We start from the raw sequence: 26,238 nt of genomic DNA, 5'->3' as shown, positions 1-26,238 counted from the left end.
CGGGTCATAAAAATTCCCAAATCATAGCATATTTTATGTTATAGGTACCAAATCCAGAGCCCTGGCACACCCACAGGTTGGAGGCCAGTGGTACTATATAGCCAGCCAAATTCTCCTTGGGGCAAGGATGGTCCAGCTCTAGGACTGGGGAAGATTAGAGACACAGTGATGGGAAAAGATCTTAAAGAAGCCCCAGACATGCGCCGTATTTCCCAAAGTGCTTGCTGCCTGACACCCAAGGAGATTAAAAAAGCAATATTAGCCCAAACAGCGATATCACCACTGATAGTTTTAAAAGACAGCTGAGAATCAGGAGTGAACATCCTTAGGCAATTTATTCCAGTGCTTAACTATCCTGATAGTTTTTCCTAATGTCCAACCTAAACTGCCCTTGTTGCAATTTAAACCCAACGCTTCTTGTCCTAATCTCAGAGATTAAGGAGAACAACTTTTCTCCCTCCTCCTTGTAACAACCTTTTATGTACTTGAAAACTGCTATCATGTCCCCCCTCAGTCTTCTCTTCTCCAAACTAAACAAACCCAATTTTTAAATCTTCCCTCAGAGATCATGTTTAATCACCTTTAATCATTTTTGTTGCTCTTCTCTGGACTTTCTCCAATTTGTCCACATCTTTCCTGAAATGTTTTTCCCAGAACTGGATACAATACTCCAGTTGAGGCCTGGGTACAGTGGAAGAATTCTTGTGTCTTGCTTACAACACTCCTGCTAATGCAGGGGTCTCAAACACAAGTTACCTTAGGGCCAGTGCCAGTCCTCAAATCCTCCCAGCAGGCCGATAATGTCACTGAAAATAGTGTTCAGAAAAGAAAATGTTTATACTGTATTTTTTATTTCTAATTTCTTAGAAATAATAAAACTGTCATACAACTTTATACAATTCTTCGCTTGCCAGAGAGTTTTTAGTGTTTGCCAGACACCTGGCAACGCTTCAGTTCTGTCAGTTTGTTTATGTTTGGCCTCAATGACTGAGCAGTTGAAACCTTCAGGATTGCAGCAAGGTGGGCATCAGATAGTTGTATTCGGTATTTTGACTTGTTTATATTCATTGTGGAAAAAGTGATGCTGCCTCCATGGCTGACTCTGCCCGGCGACTAGTGATGGTATCTCTGTCCCTCTCCCCCAGCCAATGGGAACTGCGGGCGGGGGGAGGGGGCGGGGCAGCGCCTGCAGCAGACAGAGCCTACAGCGTGGCTGCATATATCTCTCCTCCATGGGCCGCAGTGGGGAGGTTCTCAGGCTGATGATGGCCCGCGGGCCAGGACTTGGAGACCCCTGTGCTAATGCATCCCAGAATGATGTTTGGTTTTTTTTGTAACAGTGTTACTCTGTTGACTCATATTTAGCTTGTGATCCACATTATAGTAGCTCCATCTAGGTCGTATTTCCCTAGTTTGTTCATGAGAAGGCTATTTGAGACAGTATCAAAAAAGGCCCCATCTACACTGGCAAGTTTTTGCGCAGTAAAGCAGCTTTCTATGCTGTAATTCCCGAGGTGTGCACACTGCCAAGCCCCTTAGTGCGCAGAAACTGCACAGTTGTAGTGCTCCAAACAAACCACCCCAACGAGAGGCGTACAGCTTTCTGTGCCGGAGCTACAGGGCTGTGGTGCCAGTAGACACCGTGGCGATTACAGGGCTGCGATTGGCCTCCGGGAGGTGTCCCACAGTGCCTGTTCTCACCTCTCTGGTCATCAGTTTGAACTCTACTGCCCGGCCCTCAGGTGACCAACCGTCAGCCCCACCCCGTACATTCCTTTGCAAATTTGAAAGTCCCCTTCCTGTTTGCTCGGTGATGCATGCAATGGCCTCAGCGCATCTTTCCAGGTCGCCATGCCTGCTCCACGCACCAGGCAATCCCCAGCTTGGAGCACTGCCAAGCTGCTGGACCTCATCAGCATTTGGGAAGAGGAGGCTGTGCAGTCCCAGCTGCGCTCCAGCCATAGGAATTATGATATCTATGGATAGATTTCACGACGCATGATAGAAAGGGGCCATGACCGGAAGACATTGCAGTGTAGGGTAAAAGTGAAGGAGCTGCGGAATGCCTACAAGGCGCAGGAGGCAAACCGCTGCTCCGGTGCTGCGCCCATGCGCTGCCGATTCTACAAAGAGCTGGACGCGATAGTTGGCGGCGACCCCACTTCCACTGCAAAGGCCCCTGTGGATACTTCATTGGCTCACTTGCCAGCCGAGAATGGACCGAGCCAGGAGGAGGAAATCTTAGACAAAGACAGGGGTGGGGGAGGGACCCAGAGGCAGAGAATGGCTCGGAGGTCAGAGATGCAGGCAATCAGGAGCTCTTTTCTACCCCAGAGGAGCCTAGCCAGTCACAACAGTCGTATCTTGGTGAAGCGCAAACAGGAGAGGAGGCCCCTGGTAAGTGGATCTGATTTGGGGAATTGCTGAAGGAATTTGTTGAGGGCAGGAGGGGTGCAGAAAGCAGGCTTGTCTCCCAATGCATGCCTATTCTGAGCGGTGGAACAGGCTGTTGATTGACTCCCTCACTTCACAGGAATCTCCCTCAGAGATCTCCAGGAAACTCTCATGGAGATACTGGGCAATCCGCTGCTGCAGGTTCCTTGGCAGAGCTACTTTGTTTCTTGCCCCATTAATGGTAACATTCCCACACCATTGTGCCGTCATGGGCAGGGGGAGACACGACACACCATTGCTGCACACAAGCGAGCTGCACAGGAGCCAGAGAGAAAGCCGCAGGCTTGGAGAAGACCCTCCCTTGATTCCTTCTTCTCCCTCAGCAGCGAGATATATTCCATAATGATCACATCCTGTGGAAAGTGTGGGGACAGGAAAGATTATCAAGCTGTCCCTGAAGTGCTGCCTCTCCCCAAGAGCCACATGCCCAGTGTACATCAGGGTCCGGGAAGACTGATTTACCCTGCCCCTGTGGCTACTCACCATTTTGAGGGTCTTGTGGCTCATGTGTGCTTGCCTGGGGTCAGCCACTTAGTGACAGGTACGTGAGTAAAACACAGCCAGTAAAGCACTGAATCAGTGCTGTCTGTGTTGCAAACAATACTGCTTCTGTAAAATGTTGTTTTTAAACTTCACAGAGATGACCTTGGGAGCCCAGCCTCCCTTATCGGTGGCAGAATGGCTGCACAGAATTAGAAAGCGGCAACGAAGATTTAAGGAGGACTTTCTCCATGAGGTTATGATGCACCCTGCTGCTGAGAAACAGGAACTGAAGGAGTGGCGGGATAGAGAGAATGCGGCACACCAGAAAGAAGCCACAAAGCGGCTCTTAAACATTATGGAGCGTCAAGTGGACACACCCTAGGAGATACTAGCTCTTCAAACCGAGCAGCTCCATGCCCACCCGCCCCTGCAGCCGCTGTCACAAAACTTTATCCCATGTGCCCCCCCTCCACACACACACACCGCCCACTCACTGTTCTCAACCTCCTGGCTCAACTCTCTACCCACAGCATTCCACTCCTCCCTCTTCACGGTCCAGCAGCGTGGACTCCCACTACCCACTGCACTCAACACCCATCCCTCTGCAGTTTGGCCCTGCTGAAGTACAGCACCCGCTGAATTGTACTCCAGAGGAGAAGGTTGGGTATGATCCCTGGACATACACAATTCTGTAGCCGTCCCCAGACCCCTCCTCTTCTGGAGACCTTCCCTTTCCCCATCCCCCTCCCTGCTGATGTATTTTTGTCATTTGACTCTCTCCGGTTGTTAGCTTTTAATAAAAGAATTGTGTTGGTTAGAAAGCAATCTTTATTATATTAAGTGAAAGCAAAAAGAGCACTGCAAAGCAACATGTAATTATGTTAAACCCCCTTATTGCATCATATGCACCAGTAACCTCCTAGCATTACAAACACTGCAATCCCGAGCATAGCAGCAAATATTAGTGGCTTTCGGCTTCAAATTGCTGCCTCAAGGCATCCCTGATCCTTATGGCCCTGCGCTATGCCCTTCTAAAAGCCCTGGTCTCTGGCTGTTCAAACTCAGCCTCCAGGTGCTGAGCCTCTGCGGTCCAGCCCTGAGTGAAGCTTTCACCCTTCCCTTCGCAAATATTATGGAGCGTACAGCACGCAGCTATAAGCATAGGAGTATTGTAATCGGCTATGTCCAGCTTCCCATACAGGCATCGCTAGCAGGCTTTTAAACAGCCAAATGCACACTCAACAGGCATTCTGCACTTGCTCAGCCTGTTGTTGAACCGCTCCTTGCTGCTGTCAAGTTGCCCCGTGTATGGCTTCATAAGCCATGGCATTAAGGGGTAGGCAGGGTCTCCCAGGATCACAATGGGCATTTCGACTTCTCCTACAGTGATCTTCTGCTCCGGGAAGAAAGTCCCTGCTTGCAGCTTCTTTAACAGGCCAGTGTTCCGAAAGATGCGTGTGTCATGCACCTTTCCGGACCAGCCTGTGTTAATGTCCGTGAAACGCCCACGGTCCACAAGCGCCTGGAGAACCATTGAGAAATACCCCTTGAGATTAATATACTCAGTGGCTAGGTGGTCTGGTGCCAGAATTGGAATGTGCGTGCCATCTATCACCTGTCTGCAGTTAAGGAAGCCCATTTGTGCAAAGCCATCCACAATGTCATGGACGTTGCCCAGAGTCATGGTCTTTCAGAGCAGGATGCGATTAATGGCCCTGCACACTTCCATCAACACAACTCCAACAGTTAACTTTCCCACTTCAAACTGGTTAGCGACCGATCGGTAGCAGTCTGGAGTAGCCAGCTTCCACAGTGCAATTGCCACGCACTTCTCCAGTGACGGGACAGCTCTCATTCTCGTGTCCTTGCGCCTCAGGGCTGGAGCGAGCTCATCACACAGTCCCATGAATTCTTCCTTATACAAAAGTTCTGCAGCCACTACTTGTCATCCCAGACGTGCATTGTGATGTGATCCCACCAATCAGTGCTTGTTTCCTGAGCCCAAAAGCAGCGTTCCACTGTGGTCAGCACCTCCATGAATGCCACAAGCGATCTCGTGTCGTAGCTAGTAGCTACTTTGCATGGTAAGATCAATGCTGCAATCCTGTTGCCTTTGTAGTTAAAGGAATAACTCCACTGCCACTCGTGATGTGTTGGTCAGAGCGAGAAGCATACTGGTCAGCAGTTCGGGATCCATTCCTGCAGCCTGAAAGAGGCAGGGTGCGCAGTACACAAACTGTTGAAAGATGGAGCCAAATGCAGACAGAAGCACAGGGATTGGTGGAATGCAAAGCAATGGATCATGGGGCATTGGGACTAGACCCAACATGCCCCATGACTCCCTCCGCCTTCCCACAAGTCTTAGCGGCAAAAGAGAAAGATATTCTGTGGGATAGCTGCTCAGAGTGCAGCACTCCAAATAGCGCTGCAAGTGTGAACACTCTATTGTGCAGGCAGCTGTCAGTGTGAACACACAATAACGGTTTCCCTTCAGCGCTTTCTGAGCGGTGCTGTAACTTTGCCAGTGTAGACGTGCCCTTTCTAAACTGAAGATATACACATCTACTGCTCCCCCACCCCCGACTCACAAGGCTTGTTAACGTGTCAAAGAAAGCTATTAGGTTGGTTTGACACAATTTATTCTTGACAAATCCATGGTGTTACTTATCACCTTATTATCTTCTAGGTGTTTGCAAATTGATTGCTTAATTATTTGCCCTATTATCTTTCCAGGTACTCAAGTTAAGCTGACTCGTCTTTAATTCCCCAGGTTGTCCTTATTTCCCTTTTAATAGATGGGCACGATATTTGTCCCTTTCCAGTCCTCTGGAATCTCTCCCGTCTTCCATGAGTTTTTGAAGATAATCACGAATGACTCAGATATCTCCTTAGTTAGTTCCTTGAGTATTCTAGGATGTACTTCATCAGTCCCTGCTGACTTGAAGACATCTAACTTATTTAAGTAATTTTTAACTTGTTCTGCCCCTATTAAGGCTCAAATCCTACCTCATTTTCACTGGCATTCGCTATATTAGACATCCAATCGCTGCTAAACTTTTTGATGAAAACTGAAACAAAAAAGTCATTTTGCACTCATGCCATTCCCACATTTTCTATTATTGTTTTTCTCCTCCATCATCGAGTAATGGGCCTACCCTGTCCTTGATCTTCCTCTTACTTCTAATGTATTTGTAGAATGTTTTCTTGTTACCCTTTATGTCTCTAGCTAGTTTAATCTCATTATCATCTGATTTAATTGGCATCATAATTCTATCTAGTCCTCTACAAGGAATGACTCAAATGCTTCTGAGGAAGACTTTCTCTAGTCAATCTGCCACTACTTCTGTCTAGCCATTCACATCATGCCTCCCACTGTTTATTTGTACTCCATGCTATTATTAACTAGGCGTTGCCATCAAATCCTTGTATTAATGTATAGATTTCCTCAGAATATTTTTTTAATATTATGCTGCTTGTGATTTGTATTTTTTATTTATATCGCTTGTTTAGGGAAGGAGATATAACTTCCATGCTGTGGCTCATTTCTGTTTACAACCTTCTCAGTTCAGTGGGATCAAATGAATTTTTAGAGCTAAAACAAGGAGCCTTGATTTAATATTATTTCACTCGTTAGGAGATAGCAGAGACTCTAAGATGCCCTGGGTACAAGTTACTATTATCAATTGTGGCAAGTTCTATGGCCAACAGTGGTTTTTCCATTACCTTTTAGATTACAGCTGATCATACCCACATTTTAGCTCGGATTTTCTTGTCTATTTCCTTCTCAGTCTGGGATCGTTAAGTTATTTTGTTTGGGATGGACAGCTAGATCAACTGGATGTGGCTCATCTCGTTTCAAAGCAAATCCTGCAGATCAAACAAGTGCCATGGAATACCATGAATGCAGCTGAACTGGTGCATGGGCCAGGCAGGAAGGAACAGAATTAGGGGAGCCTATGCAAAAGGTTCACCCTCTGCATGGCAGAACATTCCTTGCATCCTAACGTGCAGTATATTTTAGAGATGGGACACATGTGGAAAGCCCATTAACAAACAGATCTTCAGGCCAAACTCACCTGCCATTAGAATGGATGAAGTATCTCTAAGGCTGCAGCAAAAGCCACAGAGAGTCACTGGCCTGGGGGACAAGAACCTGTGTTCCCACTCCCCATTTTTGACTAAATCCTAAGTCACTGACCTAGAAAGTAGTAAGCAGCACTTATTGTGGTAGTGCCAAACAGCCCCGTTGTGCTACGCACTGTATAAAAGTATAGAAAAACAGCATACACTGCCCTAAAGAACTTACCATGTTAAAGGGAAGCTGTAACAGAGAGATAACACAAAAAAGCAGGTTGGGGTTTTGGAAGCAGCATAACAAAAAACAGGATGTGCAAAAGTCTTAGCCGATCAGTAGCAGTGATTGCAGCTCTCCAACTGCCTAGCCATTACCAAATTGGGGTTTACTGTAAAAATTATTTGTTTTGAGGAGAGACTTTAAGGAGGATAAGCGACAGCTTTATGGATCCCCAAACACAGAAGATGGCAGGGGAAAAAGTACACAGGTGCTCCACAGAGAAGGCAACGAGACCACAATCAAGGGCACCATCTTTGGCAGAGCAAAGGAATGAGTCAACATCTCAGTGAGCTGGTAAATCTGATAGATAAGGCAAGGCTAAATGGCGAAGGGTCTCAAAGGCAAGAGGCCAGCTTTTCAAAGGCATTTAGGGACGTAAAGACACAGAGAGGAGCCTAGTGGGGTTTTCAAAAGTACCTAAGCAGGTTAAGCACCTAACTTCTATTGACTTCAACTGGACTAGGCATCTAACCTGCTTAGGCCCTTTCAAAAATTGCACCAGATACTTAGCTGTAGCTTTTGGCAAACAAATACCATTGTGTCTGATGTGGAATGGACAGGGAGTGAACCAGTCAGAGCAATGAGCCAGGAAGATAAACCTGGTAGCAGCATTTTGAATGGACTTAAGGAAGCAATGCAGCTGGCAACTAATTATTTGATTTCTAGATTGTCAGATATCTTTCTACCCATCTTGTGTGTATTTTTGTAATTATTTTTGAGAGGATTGGAAGTTAATACCACTCAAACAAGCAGATTCCAATTACAAATGATACCAGTGTGGCTCGTCCTACTGCATATATTTCAGTGCAGGATATACGTCTCAATGGCTATACTATATTCTTCTAGCTAGAATCAGTGGCACATGTAGTGTTAGTACAACAGCCATCTTATGCCACCTTTTAGCTTACGCCAAGCTAAATTAAAAATGCATGAAGTGCAACTAAAATCAGCTTCAGTTTCCTGAACTCTGATTTTAAGAGTTTTTTAAATTGTATAGAATAATTAATAATCCCAAGCCAACTCCAAATTTGAGAAAAAAACCAGTTCTGAGAAGATTAATAGCCACACAGCCACCTCCTTCCCATTAGACTTTCACCTCAATGATTTTTTTAAAAACGCTGAACTTTATATTAGAGCAAGGGACACACAAAGAGTTATTTAAGCAATTACATATTACAAAAACCAAGTCCTTGAAAATCCATTCAATTTACTACTTCTGTTCTATTTTCTTAAGATTTAAAAACAGTCTGACCCATGTATTTTATTTTTCAGGGAGGTGATTTTTTTTAAATTCAGAGAGACTAAAAAGAGACAGGAACTGCCATAAGTAGGTCAGATTTCTGATCCACAGACCGTCTTGCTTTCAGTGGTGGTCTCTGGCTTTTACTAGAGGTTCAAATCTTGAACCTCTCAAATTAGTGGCAAAATTTCTTTGGTTTCTTTGGGAGCAAATGCTTCAGAGGAAAAGATGCCAGTCAATTGATTAATTGACTTAATCAATCTAGTCATTTCTGAAATAGTAGGTCAGGTAGGATAGAGGAGGGGCAACAGCAGTGAACAGCAAGACCATCATTCATACTGAAGGTAATATCAGTATGTCTTTTATTTTAGGAAACCACAGGGCAGATAAAGTTAGGTATCCCAACCACGTTCCTTCTACTGCTTCAATGGAAAGAGAGTGATTAGGGTGGTAGAAAAGGGAAATACAAGAGGTCTTAGACTGGAGACAGAGACAAATCAAGTTACAGTTCAATTCTACTATTCGAATCTTTGGTAAGTGTAGGTACAGTAGGTAAAAGTATCGTATCTGTCTAGAATTGTTCCCTGCATGTATGAGATTCATACATTGCCTTCACTGACAAACAAGTTTTATTGCTCTTAGAACTGCAGAACCAAAACAGCTCAAGCAGAGAGGTCTAGAGTCTAATCTGCTACACATAAGCCAAGTTTTCAGCTAAGCACTGTATGCAGGATCTTAAGTACAGGTGATGATGTAGCAGCAGAATATACACAACTTGACTTTAGAGTTCGAGGCTGAATTTGGAGTGGCAGCAGTTAGGAAAAAAAAAATCACATCAGCTCACTTTGATCTGCATGTCTGAGAGAGAATAAATACAAAACCTCACAATGTCATTTCTACAATTATTTGAAAGTATCCACTTCCAAAAAAAGTTAGACTAAAAAAAGTTAGTCCTTTGCCATATCAAACCACTACTGTGCTCAGCAACAGAGATATTTGGGTACAAGAGACACACCGATGTATGATTTTCAAGAAAGAGTATATGTATATGAGTAAATGTGAATGTGTACAAGAGTATATGTGAACTCCTATTAGAATAATTACACCTATTTAAGCTAACGGGACACTTGTACTATTGCAGCCCTGTGATTAGAACATACAGAATAGTCTGGTTTCCTCCCATTATTCCTTCAAAATATCTTGAAGGTTTCTCATAGATGCATTTAGGTCTAACAGTAGGCATCAATGTAGAAATCTAAAATCTCTGAGCCTATGTTCTCCCAGGTTTTTCTACATTATAGTCTCATTACCTGCTTTCATTAAATCACACAGCAAGGGGCTAGTCCCTGCTGGGATGCTAGCAGTAGCATAATGTAATAACCAGTTCGCCAAACCTTCCACTGCTGGATTCTGCAGTCATTTGATTCCCCAAACACCAAGCAGCATTACCTTCATGCACATTATCCAGTGGGCCTGATTCTACAGGTCATGAGAGATCTTCATGCAGAGTACCTACAGAACTAGGATTAACTGAGAATTGAGCACAGGGGTTATTCTGCTTAGTCTGCTAGGATCAGAAGGTAATGGGCTCATTTTTCCCACAAGAACCCTCTCAACCACATGCCAAGTTTACAAAAGAATAAGTGTGTTGACACTGGCCTAAAAAGGGGATACAGTCAGCAGATGGAGGCATAGAGGGAAAATATAGTAACTGACAAGATAGCTGGTGAGCCTGGTGCCCGCCACAGTGGGCAGGGATAGGGTGGCACAGCCATGCCTGAAGAGCTGTCTGCGCAAGCGGCAGACCAGCATGCTGCTGCCTTCACCGCTGCAGTTCCTGGTAAAGCCCTGCAGCTCCACGGATATCTGCTTTATATCCGTGGATACAAATTTTGTATTCACGCAGGGCTCTAAAAACACAGACTTTTTTAAATCAGGGGGATGGACTTCCAATAAATTCCATCTTGTTCTGTAGCTGTATTCTCTAGAAGTTCTGTTGTCAAGAAAAACTTTTTAGTGAAACCCTCATTTGCTTGGCTCATAACTCTTTGAAAGCCAACTTAAACCAAGCTTATAGTGAATTTGGGATTAATTTTGAGGGAACCCTTTCCTTGACAAATAGTTTCAGGTAGAGTTATTTTCATTTGAAATACTTCATCACCCAGGTCAATTCACCAACTTTTGTCTGGATTTCGGTTAAAGTCACTATGATTCACTTAGTTTTGGGGTTCATTATGCCCTCCCAAAACTCGGGTGGTGAAAATTCATATGAATTGTAACATGCACAAAGTTACCAACTCTCCTGTGAAATGAAAGTGGCAAATTGAAGTATAGTCCCAGCCTGAAAGAGTTTACAGGTCTAGACAGACAAATGGAGAGAGGGGAAACACGGCAAGGCAAGGTCAGTCGCAGACCTGGGAAGAGAACTGATGTTTGACTTCCAGCTTAGTCTCCTGTCCACTAATTGCCTCCCCATGCTGCCTACACCATGCGTGTCTTTACTAGAAGATGTAAGTGGAAACATCTTTATAAATGTAATGTTAATTACTAAAATGAAAGAATGAAATCCTATGAATGAATGAAAGACTGAAATACAGATGCTGCTGGCACAAGAAGTGAACTTGCTCATCTTGGTAAAAAGAACATAGAAGGTTACAACAGCTTCAAAACACTATCGATCAGAAAAGCAATCAGACACCAATCTTGGTAATACTTAAATTATTACTGAACATTACAATTAAATTAAGTAACTACAGCATCAGTTTATGCTGTAATATTGATTTTATTACAATAAACATGATTAAAATGGAAAAGATGGTAACTGCTTCTAATGGGTAATACTCAAATTAAAATTATGCTGCTAGTCACTATCATAGATAATGCCCCCTAGAGCTCTTTTAAATGATCTTTTCTCAGCTGACACATGTAATTTTTGTCCTCCTTTTATTACTATAGGGTCCTTCAATATTTTGCTGGCAATCTGAGGATTCCTCTGTTTCCTCCTCCAATGTTTTTCCCACATCAAGGGTATAATCCATCTGGTCATGAAGTGTATGAGGTTTTCATCAAAAAACCCACAAACGCTGTTTTTAAATGGTCAAAAGGGGCTGCTGAAACAAGGCACTTATCTCTCCTCCTGCTTCCAAAGAGAGTGAACTTGTTAAGAAACGTTTCATGTTTCCATAGTGATTTTTGTTTCTATGAAGTGTTGAATCTCCACCAAGTCTAGATTCCAAGCATGCAATTTATTAGGGCACTCAGAGATCTCTAAAACTCAAAGGGATTAGAGTCAATTTTGACATAAAAGTCTCATAGTATTCAATTCAAAGCACTTTCTCACATTATTTCTGTATTCTTAAACAGTGTGATGGCACTGTATATCAAATGAGTAGTTTTTTCTTACTTTGGAATTTATGTTTTCTTATCAGTGTTGGAAGTAGAGTTTTTCAGCTTCACCCAGTCAGAATAAACTTTGCTTTGTATTCATTGTTACCAGATTTTGATCTAAATTTGGAGAAGAATTTAAAACAAAATATAGACAAGGCTAAAAAAGTTTCACTTTCAACTATGTTTCATCCTAATATTCAAGGTTTAGGGGTAGGTACCCTCTGTCAAACATAGAGCCAAATTCTCTTGTTCAATCTGGCCCCTTTGCACTGCTCTAATGGCACAGGGCTGCCGTTTCTCCCCAGCTCCCCTGGGGAAGGCCCCAGCTGATACAACCAGCTCATATACCACCATCCCGGGCAGCCCCAGCACAGCAGCAGGCAGGAGTACTACTGCACTGCAGATATATTCTTCTGGCAAGCAGCCCTTAGGCTGCTCTAAAGCGTGCTAGGGCTAGTGTTCCACCAGCCCCAGAACCAGAAAGCCACAAGCTGTTCCCCTGTCCCACTCCATTGCACCCAGCAGATACTGGATACTACAAAGAATATGGCTGGCAAGCTATTTCACAAAGCTGAGTTAGTGGGAACAATTGCAGGTTTTCTGCATTCCTTATAACTGTGTTAATACAAAGTGTAAGAAAATTTTCCAAGAAAGTGGGCATGCTATGCATTATAAAGTGCAGAAGTAGCATTAACATTTAACAGATAGTGGACATAACTAGATTGTCAGTAACTGCTTAGTGTTCCGCACAGAGTCTAACATTAGTTGTAGGTCCAATATTCAAAGCTGACTTTTTCAGCTGAAAAATACATGGGTAGGCAAAAAACCTCTAAAAATTGATAGAAGTTCTTTTCTGTTGCTTTGAGATAAAAACAGACTAGATCAAATGTCTTGTGCCTATCAATTGTGTAACTTGCAATGAACAATGAGATACAATCTCAAAAACAGCATGGTTCTAAATCACTTTGTTTATAAGAAAAGAACTAGAAACAGGCCTGGAATTGGATCAGATGCCAAAGGAGAGCCTGGGAGAAGGAGGGTGATCAACACTTATTCTCACCTACAGTAGAAGGCAAACCACTTCCTACTGAACATACTATAGCTTGAATATTGCTAATTCATGGTTATGACAAGTCTCACAATATTTGGTGTCCTTTTCTTAAAGCAATATCTTCTGGAATTCTGTATTTGGCAAGAATCTTACTTTAAAAAAAAATTAAGGAAAGCTGTTTCTAGTCCCAGTGGTGGCAGAAAATATGCCTTGAGTGTACCCTAAAGCCTCAAAATACCAAAAGGCAAAGAAAAAAACCACTCACGTGATTTTTGCAGATTTTGGGTTAGCAACACTGGCTCACCCTCAAGAGTGTAGTATATAAGGGAAGATATGGGCACAGCATCAGTAAATATCATATAAAAAATCAGCCAGAGAAAGAAAACTGCACCAACTCACTGAATTTATGTGGAACATAATTTCATTCCCACAGTTATCATGCAAGGGGGAGGGATAGTTCAGTGGTTTAAGCATTGGCCTGCTAAACCCAGGGTTGTGAGTTCAATCCTTGAAGGGGCCGTTTAGGGATCTGGAGCAACTATAGGGGATTGGTCCTGCTTTGAGCAGGGGGTTGGACCAGATGACCTCCTGAGGCCCCCTGAGATTCTATGATTCTATGATAAGTGCAACCAAGAATCCACCACATCAACATCTAAACAGAAGAGCCTTCTGCCCCTCTCAGGCAGTGCTGAAGCTCTTTATTCCTATTCCTGAGCATTGCAGAACTCTTCTTAATGCCCGACACTCAGCATAGACTCCCAGGACTTTTTCCCTGGAGGCCCTTCTTCCTAGAAGACTTCCCCACAAGCTCCTCGCCCCAGGGACTCTGGAAGCCTCTCCCAGGAACTCCTGGCTTCTTACAGCCTTATCTCAGACCCTTCCATGGTAGAGTAATCCACTCCCCGTGGTTCTCTCCAGCCGGTCTACACAGAAAGGGGGGTCTCTCCTTTCACTGAGTTCTCTTCCCTCTCTACGTCCTTCTTCCAGACCCTTCCACAGCTGGGATCACAAATTGTAATTGAACCCAGATCAGGATCAACTGAAAAGGGCAGGCTAGCCTCTGACAATTACTAGAACAATAAAGTATCATAGGTCAATATTTGCAGAGGGAAGAGGAACAAATTAAATTAAAATAAAACAATAGAAGGGGAGAAAATGAACAAGAGCTGAAGTGACCAGCAAAGTAAACAGGCAAGATTAAAAGAACTATGCACAAAAATATAGTTTAGGAAAACAATGGAGTCAGGAAGTGATCATATGAAGTTATACAGAAAAAAACTCCTAAAATGACACGTGCTGTCATCACCCACCACTGTACTTATTTGTTATATTCATTCTCCCACTCTATTTTTGTCTGTTTCACTAAAAGGTCTTTGAGGCAGGGCTTGTGTTTTTGTATATGCTAGGAACACATTGTGCTAGGCACTGAATAGATTCTGGCCAGAGCTATAGAACTACCACCACAAGTTGTCTGAGATTTCTAAAGCACCAGCCACTCTACCCATGTGGTATGCTTTTTATTTGCCTGAAGGTTAAAAGCACTGCTCACAATGCATATACTTTGTTCACTGAACTTTTGGCTATAACAAAATGAAGCTCTTCAGGAAAGAGTGTATTCACCTCCGTGTCTGTAATGCAGCTAGCACAAGATCCTGATCCTGACTGCACATACAACAGCAACAACACTTTCCAAAAAATGTGTCTCTCATCTTGTACTTCTATGTTGGCTATGAACAGCACCTTTTATCTAGGGTCTGGAAGTGCTTCCAACTATTAAATAAGCCAAACACCACCTCTGAGAGCTACATTAGCGACTGCATTATAATTATCCATTTTATAGACCAGCTACATGAGGCACAGAGAGTTTAAATAACCTGCCCAAAGACATGCCCTGGCTAAGTAGCAGAAACAGGAAACCTGACTCCTAGTGTCTTGCTGCAATCAGTAGACAGCACTGCCTAACAGTCCTCTAACAAAGAAGGAAGTTTAATTAAAGAAAAGGTTGATTAAAGTAAGGGATATTCCTTTTAAGCTAAATATGATTAAAAATAAAACTACCAGGAAAGGGGAAGCCCACTTGACTAGCGTGAGTACTTTACACTATCATAAAGGAGACACAATTTTGATGCCAGACCTTGGTGGTTTGTTTTCCAACCTTGTGATAGGGGAGGGCCTACGCAGCAAATTAAAAAAATGACTAACTCATATTGACTAGTCACATACCTAATACAGGTCCCCAAATACACAAAAGAAAGTAATAGGTAATTTGCAGGGGAATTCCTCACGTTCCTATTAAGCCACATTTAAAAAGAAATATAATGAATGTTTTGCATGACCCCAGCAGAAAATACCTCATCTTTAGCATTATAAAACCACATTTGCTTGAGGGAGACACTAGGACAGGGGTTCCGGAACGGCGAATCCACAGCCACTGAGAGCTGCGAGCGGCCATACCTGCGGATTCTCAGGTAAACAAAGTGTCTCGTCAGGGGCTTACCCTGAACAAGCCGTGAACCAAGCTGGGAACCCCTGCACTAGGGTGATCAGGTTTGCAACCAGAACACCGGGTTGAAAAGGGACCCTAGCAACGCTGGTCAGCACAGTTGACCAGGCCCTTAAAAATCCAGTCGGCGGTGCTGCCAGGCTAAGGCAGGCTAGTCCCTACCTGTTCTGGCTCTGTGCTGTGGCCCGGAAACGGCCAGCAGGTCTGGCTCCTGAGGACCGGGGGAAGCATGGGGCACCAAGCACTGTTCCCGCCCCGAGCACCAGCTCTACACTCCCACTGGCCGATAACAAGCCAATGGGAGCTGGGGGAGGTGGTGTCTGCAGGTAAGAACAGCACGCAGAGCTTCCTGACCCCCCAGCCTAGGAGCTGGACCTGCTTTCAGGGCACAGCACAGTGCCTGGACAGGCAGGGAGCCTGCCTTAGCCCTCCCGTTGCGCCACTCACCGGGAGCCGCCCAAGGTAAGCCCCCACCCCAATCCCGAGTCCCAACCTCCTGCCCCAGCCCCGTCCTGCATCCCCAAACCCCTCATCCCCGGCCCCCCCCGAGCCTGTACCTCCAGCCCAGAGCCCTCACCCCCCTGCACGCCAACCCCCTGACCCAGCCCAGAGCCCCCTCCCACACCCTGAACCCCTCATTTCTGGCCCCACCCCGGAGCCCGCACCCCCAGTTAGAGCCCTCACCCCCTACCGCACCCCAACCTCCTCCCCCAGCCCAGTGAAAGTGAGTGAGGGTGGGGGACAGCGAGCCACCGAGGGAGGGGAAATGTAGTGAGTGGGGGGTGGGGCCTCAGGGAAGGGGCGGGACTAGGGCATTCGGTGTTGTGTGGTTAGAAAGTTGGCAACCCTAGAAGACACTCCAGCAAAACAGAGATTTGTTCTTTTTTACCATTTACTCAAAGGTATAAGTGATAGCCTACGAAGACTTAGAGTCCTCCCACAATAAAACCCAAGAAATGTAAGTTTCTTTTTCATATTACAAGATGCAGGTGCATTCTGAACTGCATGTTTTTGGTTGAACGACAATCAATATTTGTCAATATCTTTGGTTTAATCTAATGAGCATTTAAAATTAGATAATTACCTTTTAAATAATGTTCTAAAAATGCCCTGTAATTCGAATCTGCCAACTGAAATTAAAAAAAAAAAAAAAAAATAGAACAGGCACAAAACTAAAGCTAGACACCATAAATTCTTTAGGGTCTAATCCTGCAATTCCCCAAAGAGGAATAATAAATCTACAGGGCCCAATCCTACAATTGCTCAAGTAAATATTGTGGGTCCCAGACTAAAATGTTTGGGTACAGTAGTGGACAAAACGTATGCCTGTTTCACAGCACCATGGACAGGCCAAAGGGAAGAGTCTAACTGCTTGGAAGAACCCCAAAACAATACACTGAAACAGGTCAGCCATCTTTCCAGAGCCGGAGGAGGAGGAAACAGAAGAAGGTTTTGCCACTAAGGCCCCAATTCTGCAACTTGGACTGTGCAGGGGGCTCTTTCACCTATTTGGAAGTCTACTGACTTTAGTGGGGCTCTGCACCAATGATGGGCTAACATGCACTGTTCTAATTGCAGGACTGATGCCTAAAACAGTAACTTCAATCTTGCAGTAAAGGAAATAATGGAGGGGAAGAAATTCACCAACTGGAAACAAATAAAATCATCCTAGATAGCCAGAAAAGCTGCCTCTACCTGCCAAGTACAGGAAAACAACCGAGCAAGGTCAGTCAGCTTGCATCTTTGAGCGCCTCCCCACCAATAGAAAGACAACCCTCTGTCTGAACACACGTTGGAGAACAGCACAAGGGAATACATCCCCAAAATTAAGGCAAAGAGATCCTATGGACTGGCTTCGGAGCTGAGATAGTTAGATCTAACCTAAGAGAATTCACTTCCAAATAGTTCAGCAGAATTCCTCACATTCTGCCTCACCCTCACCCAAAAGTACCCTCATTTTTAAAAAAAACATAACGATAAGAAGAATTGCACAAAGGAGATTTAACTATTTTAATTTATTTCATATTAAAGATTTTGTTTCTTTTAAGTCACTCAAAGGGAGACTTTCAGAAATACCTTTGGTTCACTGGCTATTAGGGAAAATGGTGTACTCTCCCTTTTACATTGTTACTCGATGATAGTAAAACACATGTTCCAAGTTCCAACCTAAACCAAAATCATTTAAGATAGCCAATGCACCAGAAAATTGCATGTTGCAATCATTCAAAGCTCTGATAGAATTTTAAAACTTTTTAGAACTGATTGTACAATTGTGTCCAATACTTCACAGTGCCTCTCCCTATCAGTTATAGAGATTTCCCAAACTTTTCTCGGTTACCTTCCACCTCCTGCTAATTATCATGCTTTCCATGTTTATCTTTTCCAATTTCCTGAGCAATATTTTATCTCAATAGCAAGGTCACCTTCTGCACTGACTCAGCACAAAATTATCCTTGTGTTTCTCAACTGTGCACATACCTCCCAAAATTAATTTTCTGTTATGTACACCACAGACAGTTGTTCTTTTTAAATTAGAAACTTTTATGACAGAGCACTAAATCTTAAGGGACAGACTGTCTGTTCTAAGTGAGTTCATAAGGAGAGATGGGAGGTTGGGGGGGAGAATAGGAGCCTCACTCAATATTTTGCTTGAGGGTTCTCAAGATTATCCAGATTCAGTGCTGCCAATATCAACACTAGTCTTCTGAGAGAAAGCAGGAAAAGCCAGGTCACAACCTTGGCACTATCCCCATCCACACTAACCAGAAGAGCTAGCCCCATGGGTGTAAACTGCACCCATTAAATTGGCAGAGAGGCTGCCAAGCAACCCGGTGCATCTAGAGGCATTATGTCTGATTTAGGCACAATGTCTCTGAAGCTCCCACCAGAGGCGTATACCTCCACACCCCACAATCCAGTCAAACACAATCCAGTGATAACGTTTAGAGCTATAGAAAGCCACACTGGTTGAAAAATGGTTGAAATTTAAGCAAGACACGATTACTGTAGAATTTAATTGGGAAAGATATTATCCAAATCCTGACTGACATACTTGCCCAAGGAGACATACTGAGGTTAGTGGGAACGTGTGTGCAGTGTCAACAGGAATTAGCCTTATGCCATCAAGACAAGACAAAAGATTGCATATCCATTGAGAATATTCTCTTTATTTTAAAATATTCTGATAGTATTTGCCAATTCTTTAAAATGGGAAATAAGAACCAAATACACACTCAAAAGCATGAAATTTCCTTCTCCCAATGGTTTAAAACTTCACTTTCTGATGAATTTTTATATTTTATTATTCCCTGGTAACACAACTCAAAGATTGAATGGCAGCAGTTTGATAATACAGGAGGTATCCTCTTCATTAGTCTTGCCCCCATAAAGGAAGCAATGAATGAAACAAGAACCAGCTTTGTGAAAATGGTACCTTCTTACTCAAAAGATCTATCTCCCTTTGGCTTATCCTGAAATACCTTTTTATTCCTTACTCGGGAAAATCCCCAAATGGCATATATGGGTCTTGAGTAAAGACTGAATTAAAACTTAAGTAAGGATCTCTGGATTTGGTCCCACATATATTCAGATTCTTAGCTTTTTATTTTAGAAACAAAAATAATATTTACTTTTTCTTCCGCTAAACCAGAGGTGGGCAATTTTTTTGGCCTGAGGGCCACATCTGGGTATGGAAATTGTATGGCGGGCCACGAATGCCTGGTGGGGGAGGGGGACTCTATGGGGCGTAGCATGGGGGGGGGCTCTATAAGGGATGTTACCAAGGTGGGGAGAGGGGGAACTCAGGGGGTGTGGCACGGAGGTGGGGCTCTTCAAGAGCGGTACTGGGGATCCTCGGGGCCTTGCCAGCAGTGACACCAAGGCGGCCATACGAGGCACTGCCATGGGCGGAGGCACCCTAACTGGGATGGGTGCAGCCCCTGGACGGTTTCGAGGCTCTTAAGGGTGGGGACGTAGGAGACCAGGAGGGGATTGGGTGCACTGACATGTGGGGGGGTGCTGCCGCATAGGGATGGGGTTCCAATCCCGGAAACAGCATGGTGAAGTCACACCTGTGCAATGTGGCTCTGCATGCTGGAAGATGGTGCTCATTAAGGGAATTGTGAGTCAGGGGCTGGGGAGCGCCGGCTGAAGCAGGGCAAGCCCCCCGACCCCACTCCCCATTGGGAATGCCAGGCGGCTGGAGTGGGCCAAGCCCAGACCCTCCTCCCTGGCGGGAGCTCGAGGGCAGGATAAAAACGTCTGACCAGCCGGAAGCAGCCCATGGGCCTCAGTTTGCCCACCTCTGCTCTAAACTGATTGTTTATGGGGTTTCATGTGTATTATTTACACATCGGGGGGTGGGAGGTGTAGAGCCAAAAGTACACAACAATGAGATGAAGCTTATTCTGGCTAGAATATAAAAGACAATTGTTAATCTGACCAAATGCCATCAGAGCTAAACAGGCACTACTGACCTGGAGACATACAGGAAGGTGAAACATGACTCAGGAAACGCTTCAAGATTGAAGGACTTATGGCCTTGACTATAAACCAAGTTGCAGGACCCCCAGCACTGATGGGAACTAATTAACAGGAAAAATGAAGCATTTGGGGCACACAAAACAGGGTCTCATGTGAAAGACACAAGGAGCTTGCACTCTATTCTCTTTCTGCTGGTAGAGGATAGCACAGTGTCACACCCTGACCACATGGAACTGGCTCTGAGGGGCCTCTGAATTCCCAAGTAGGAGGCAACATGTAGCATATGCTCCACTCAGCCTTCCATCTATTTTTACCTGTATTTGCGCCACTCTGTGCCCTACAGGTAAGAGGAACTTTGTTCCCCATTCCTTTTGTTTCTAGACTAGAGGAAATCCTAGGAACAACAAAAACTCAGAAGACTGAGTAACAGAGGGAACCTATGATACATTAATCAATTCAATGTGGTCACAGTAGCTGATCACTCTGAACTGAGTCAGACACATATAAATTATACACACATCTAACTAGGGATGCTAGCCTCTGGTGAAAGTCAGAAAAGGATAAGTGGTGGCATGGAAAAAAGTCAAGAGCTATAAAGATAAAGGAAATGAATGAAGCAAGTACAGGTAAAATGAAGAAAGGGGAAAAGGCTACTGAAGAGTTAGTGTGTGCGTACACATCATATATATAACACCCACAATTATGGTGACGTTTCAAGCCAAGAGAGATTTTGCTTTTGGGGATACTTGGCTGAGAAAAGGTTAAGAAGCACTAATGTAAGGATCTTTCCAGATAACACATAGTCCAAGTGGCATTCAAGAGTTGATGCCATATGTTACAAAAAAAAATTCACATTTTCACAGATCTGAACAAGCTCCCTCTGCTGGTCACTCGCCAGACTGCTCTGAGGAGGATCCAAACACTGACTCCCAAGCACCCCGGCTTTCTGGGGCTGAAGAGAGTTTAGGCCCTGGTCCTGGTTTTGGGCTTCTGAGCACACACTCCACATGTACCACTCATGTCTGACAGCTCTCTTGGCAGTGGGGACCTCCCCACCCTTGATCCAATTGCCTAGGCCCTAAAACATGTGCCAGTTCACCCAACTCTCCCCAGCTACTCTTGTACTTTCTCCAAAATCCCACCAAAGAGGAAAGATTTCTGGTTTATACAGTTTAACTCTTCAGAGGCACATGACCATGAAAGAGCACACTTGTACACACACACACAATTCTAAAACGCTATAACTCTTTACTTAGTGGCCTGAGAAATAACACCTATACGCGTTTCCCTGCCTCACTCAGTCCCTCACCACTCTGGAGAGTTATTTGGGCTATGACACAGCCTTCTGCAGCGTCTCTTCCTTCCCCTACCACTCATGTTTTTTCTTCAGAATTATGGAGCCTTTCTAGGTCAGCTAACTTCCTCTGACTGTGGCATGTCCTGCAGTTAAACTGGACCGCCATCCCTAGTGAAAGCATGCTCGTCTCTCTTCTTCTCTCCTAACCAAAGCTTCATATCCCTACCTCAGGTTTCAGAGTAGCAGTCGTGTTAGTCTGTATCCGCAAAAAGCAAAGGAGTACTTGTGGCACCTTAGAGACTAACAAATTTATTTGAGTATAAGCTTTCGTGAGCTACAGCTCACTTCATCGGATGCCTAAGTCTCTAAGGTGCCACAAGTACTCCTTTTCTTTTTATCCCTACCTCAGTAAGCCCCTCAAGTTTACATGTCCCCATCAACAACACCTGGTTCCTTTGTTCTGAAAAAGGGGAAAGTGGAAAATTCCCAGCAGCAGTCCACTGCAGAGAAACTTGGTTGAACTGGGTTCCTTAAGCTTCAGCCAACCCATTGTCTCAAGGCATTTCCACCTGAATAAGAGATATAACAATCCACCATTTAATCTGGGAAAGACTTGCTTCAGACTTGTCAAAAAATGCTGGATCAGGGGCCCATCACTTTTTACCTGCCATAAGGGCAGGTGAGGGGGGAAGAGGGCGGAGAGGAACAAGTGGAGTCTTGGGGGGAAGAGGCGGTGCGAGAGCTGGGCCTCAGGGGAAGGACAGGCGTGGGGGACAGGGACATAGTTCAGGCACCAGTGGCCCCCCCATTCTTCGAAAGCTTCCGTCGCTGCTGTGGTAGATTCCACATCCACATAGAGGCATTCCATGACTCAACAATTTTTGGTGTTTGTGATATTATCAGCAATTGCAATGGAAACAGGTTCCGCTAGGAAGCAAGGAAAGAAAGTCGGTATTTTAAAGCTATCAGACAAAACTCGAAACTTTGTTGTTCCAGTGTAAATCTAGAGGAACTCCACTGGTTTCAGTGAGTAACACCAGATTTATTTTGATGCAAACAGCAGAATTTGGCCCATCGTGGCTTAAAATTATTGGTTATGTTGGGACCTGATTTTCCAACATGCTGAGTGCTACCCCATGGTTCCCAATGACTTCAGGTGGCTGCTCTGCACCTGAGAAGCCCACCACTTTAAGTCTACCCGTATATTCAGTGGGTATCTAGTGTACATCACAGTGGCTCATAAAAAATTTGCCATCTACCTAAACTAAAATGTGTCTAATAGATATTTTCATACCTTTGCATCATCATCTCACCTTCCCCTCCTCATGTTAAGACACATACTGTAGGTCTATAGAAAGAGGTTGTATTAGAAGGTCTAACTTCACAGGATGTTGGGAAGATTACAACATGATGTAAATTCTCATGCTTTTATATTTTTTGCTCAGTACGTTTTTCTTGAAAAAAATATTTCTTTTTAAACTATTAAGTCCCAAAGGCTGCAAACCCCTTACACTACACAATCTGTTTTCCTTCCAAAATGACAGATAAATGACAGATCATAACAATAGAACATTAGCGAATTAACCTCATTTCTTTAAATATGGAACATATAAATTTCTGTATCTGTAGCACTTTAATATGCATCCAGTTCCAAATGCAACACAAAGACAATGTTTATTTCTGAGGTCTCTCTAACCAGAATAATAAAACAGCTGCTTTTCTAACCGCTTTCAGAAAAATATATACATTTTTAAAATTACTTTTTCAGAGACAATGGAAAGCTTGTAAATATAAAATATTGCTACAGTATATTTACAATAAACACTTGGCTTTTAAAAGCCATTAGCAACCAGACATTTATTTTTGTGTAGACAGAATGCGACATCAAAGATTTCACGCATATAACCGAAGGTCTGACATTTTCAAATTAATAAAATATAGCACACTTTCAAATACAATCACAGTTTCATTCCTCCTAATCTTTGGGAAAATGGCTGTGGTTTCATTAGACAATTACTTCTAATTCTCTTCCTGGCTAGATTTTATTTTCAGGGAGGCTCATCTGTTCCTATTTTACTGTTATAAAATTATTTTTCAAGTAATGACCTTTGTTCTCCTCTATCAATTTTCTTCCTTGTGTCACAAAAGTGGTTACCAGTTTCCATGTTTTAGTGCAAATCATACCTCAGTCTATATAGAAAGGTACAGTAGCTTATTATAGCTAAATATAATAAATGAGGATAGGAAGACAAATTAGCCCAGGGCATTATTAACATGTTATATAATTTGATATCAGTGTGTATTTTGCAAAGAAAAAAGGAAACTGAATTCCTAAAGTAAGGTAATTATCAAGAACCTGGTATAGTATCACAGTTCATTTTCCCTCACATACTTGCTTAGTATTTTGTGCAGCAGCTTACAGTTCACTAAAAGAAGAGTCCTTGAATTTTGTCTGTATGATGCATCTATTTCACATTTAACAGAATCGAGGCTAGATAAAACACTGAAATGGTTACAAAAACAATCAATTAATCATTTTAATAAAATTTAGAATCCAGGTTTTCCCCAACTTCATGTACAAAAAAAAGGAATGTTTCTTCAAAAATCTTCAATTCATATCCCAAGGTTGGTAAAAGGCATCTTTGAAATGTTGTATAAATAAAATAGATTTGAATCATAATGTACAATGGGACAGGATGATATGAGAAAACAAAAAAAGAAAAGCATTTAAATGTTTCTGAAGAATAGAGGCTGCCAAAACATCTCAGACCGTGCTTATTTACCAGCAATGCTATACAAGAGCGTTCTGCATCTCACAGCACCAGTACCCATTTAAGGAACATGTATATAGTATTAAAAGTGACAAATTTATCATAGCTATGGTCATAGGTCATTTCATAATTATGATTAGCACAAATCAAGAGGAAGTTACCTTTTTTGTAATCTGCAGTTTAACCAGAATGGAGTTTGCATCTGACCATTCACACACAAAACTGCTCACACAGAATTCCAAAGTTATGAGATAACATCACAAATACTGTATTTTAATCAGCATTGACGTTGAAACCCTGCACAGTTGCATGGGCATTCACTTAACCTTATTATAGAGAAAGCAAACTTTTGCCTACCATAGTTAAGACAAAAGGATTGATTACACCAGTCAAATGCTTTACGCTGAAGAAATTAGATTGCTAAGGATTTATGATCAAAATAAATTCCCTACAAGCAGTGTATACCAAACAGTAACAATTATGTATTGCTCAATCTACAGTAAGGTACCACAAGTAACTCTTTAAAAATTATATAACAAATTAGTTGGAATAGTTACACCATTTTCTGCTACCAAAAGAATTTGTTGTAGTCAAAACTTTATTGTTGCCTTGATCTTAAGAGAGTAAAATTTTTAATATGAAAACTAATTATTCACTACATATGGCGTACAGGGGTTAGTATGCATGGGGAAATAGCCCAGAACAGTTATTCCCCTCCACTTCCGAAATGCATTAAGCTAAGCCACATTCATTTAATGCAGAATAAAAGTGTCCACATGGAGAGTTATTGTGGAATACCCATTACACTTTAAATTCACATCCTAGCATATTTTGCAATAGCTTCCCCACGTAGCCAAACCCTAAGAACATGCTGTCCTATCTGGAAAATGAAACAGAGGTACTGGAATTATTTTAAAAAATGATTTTACGCAAGCAAGTATCAGTTCCCTCACAACATTTTCCTGTTTTAAAACCCTGACTAAAATACAGTTGAGAATATATACACTTCTACTATCATTTGCAATGGAAATTTGGAAGAGTGATCAACAGGCCTGGAACTTACATGAAGTTCTTTTAAGTGCCAGACCTTCCAAAATCTTACAGAAAATACTGGAGCCCATCAAAAATCCATCTAATTAGCATAAAATGATTATAAAACATTTTTCTGCTGTTAGCTCATTGTCTTCCCTAAACAAACAAAAACTCTTAAACTGCTGGTGGATTATTATACATCAGTCTTAAATAAAAGATTCAGTTAAAACTAGGCTAGAAAAATATATTAATTCTTTTTGAGCCATAGTTTTCCTTGTGTTTTTTTTATTTGCTTTGTTAAGCATGATCAGCAAATGGCAAAATTAAGCATTAGATATTTCATAAAGTACAGATTGACTAAGACTAGTAAATAATGAAGATAATCAGAGGTTTAGTTAGCAATGAGTTTTATCTTGCTATTTTGCATTTAGGAGCTTCAGTAAAAAAATTTGTTGCGTTCAGTTGGTTGTCTATTTGGTGCATCATTCCTTGGTGCGTAACTTTTTCCACACAAAAAACAAACCTAAACAGATTTTTCCCACTGTCTCTCTGTAAAAACCATATTATGCACCAATAGAATTCTCTCTAATTTATAACTGGTTAGAAGATAAATGTTACTGTCATTTTAGCAGATATTCAAGATGGCTTAAACACCTCCACCTCATCAATGTTCCCATCAAATGTCAGCAGCAAATTTTTATACAAATGCTATAGAAATAAGACCCCCCTCCTCCTAAATATGAGTTTTCAATAATACAACAATGAAACATTAATTGATCAGTCTACATTTTATCTAACACTGTTAAAACACAGTAGATTTACAAATACCTGAAATTAGGAGGAACCACCAAAGCGTTCATTACAATGATGTACTCTAAACTATTAGTTGTTTTTTTGTATTACAAACGTACAAAAAAAGAGAGCCTGATGCAAGATTGGGGTCCCTCATTTTGCTGGTGTTTATATAAACACATAAGAAACAGCCCCTACCCTAAAGAGTTCACAATCTAAATAGATATTACAGGCAGATTAAGTATTTTTATCCCCACTTATTCTGCAGATGAAGGAATCTGGGCAGAGCAATTTAGGCCTCAATTCAGCAATGTATTTAAGCATACCTCTAACTTTAAGGATGTGAAGTGATTATGGTCATGTAACAAGTACACCTCTACCCCAACATAACA

The 26,238-nt window shown here is 42.7% G+C and overlaps 1 protein-coding gene across 8 annotated transcripts in view; it reads right to left on the bottom strand.

The window, feature by feature from the left end:
• APBA2 (amyloid beta precursor protein binding family A member 2) overlaps positions 1-26,238 on the bottom strand; it is a 207,267-nt gene that overhangs the window by 84,059 nt on the left and 96,970 nt on the right. The gene's annotated exons all lie outside the window — the stretch shown is intronic.

Source organism: Chelonia mydas, chromosome 10, assembly GCF_015237465.2.
Source record: "Chelonia mydas isolate rCheMyd1 chromosome 10, rCheMyd1.pri.v2, whole genome shotgun sequence".
Taxonomy (NCBI): domain Eukaryota; kingdom Metazoa; phylum Chordata; order Testudines; family Cheloniidae; genus Chelonia; species Chelonia mydas.
The sequence above is the reverse complement of the archived record's forward strand: the minus strand, read 5'-3'. Positions and strand labels throughout refer to the sequence as shown.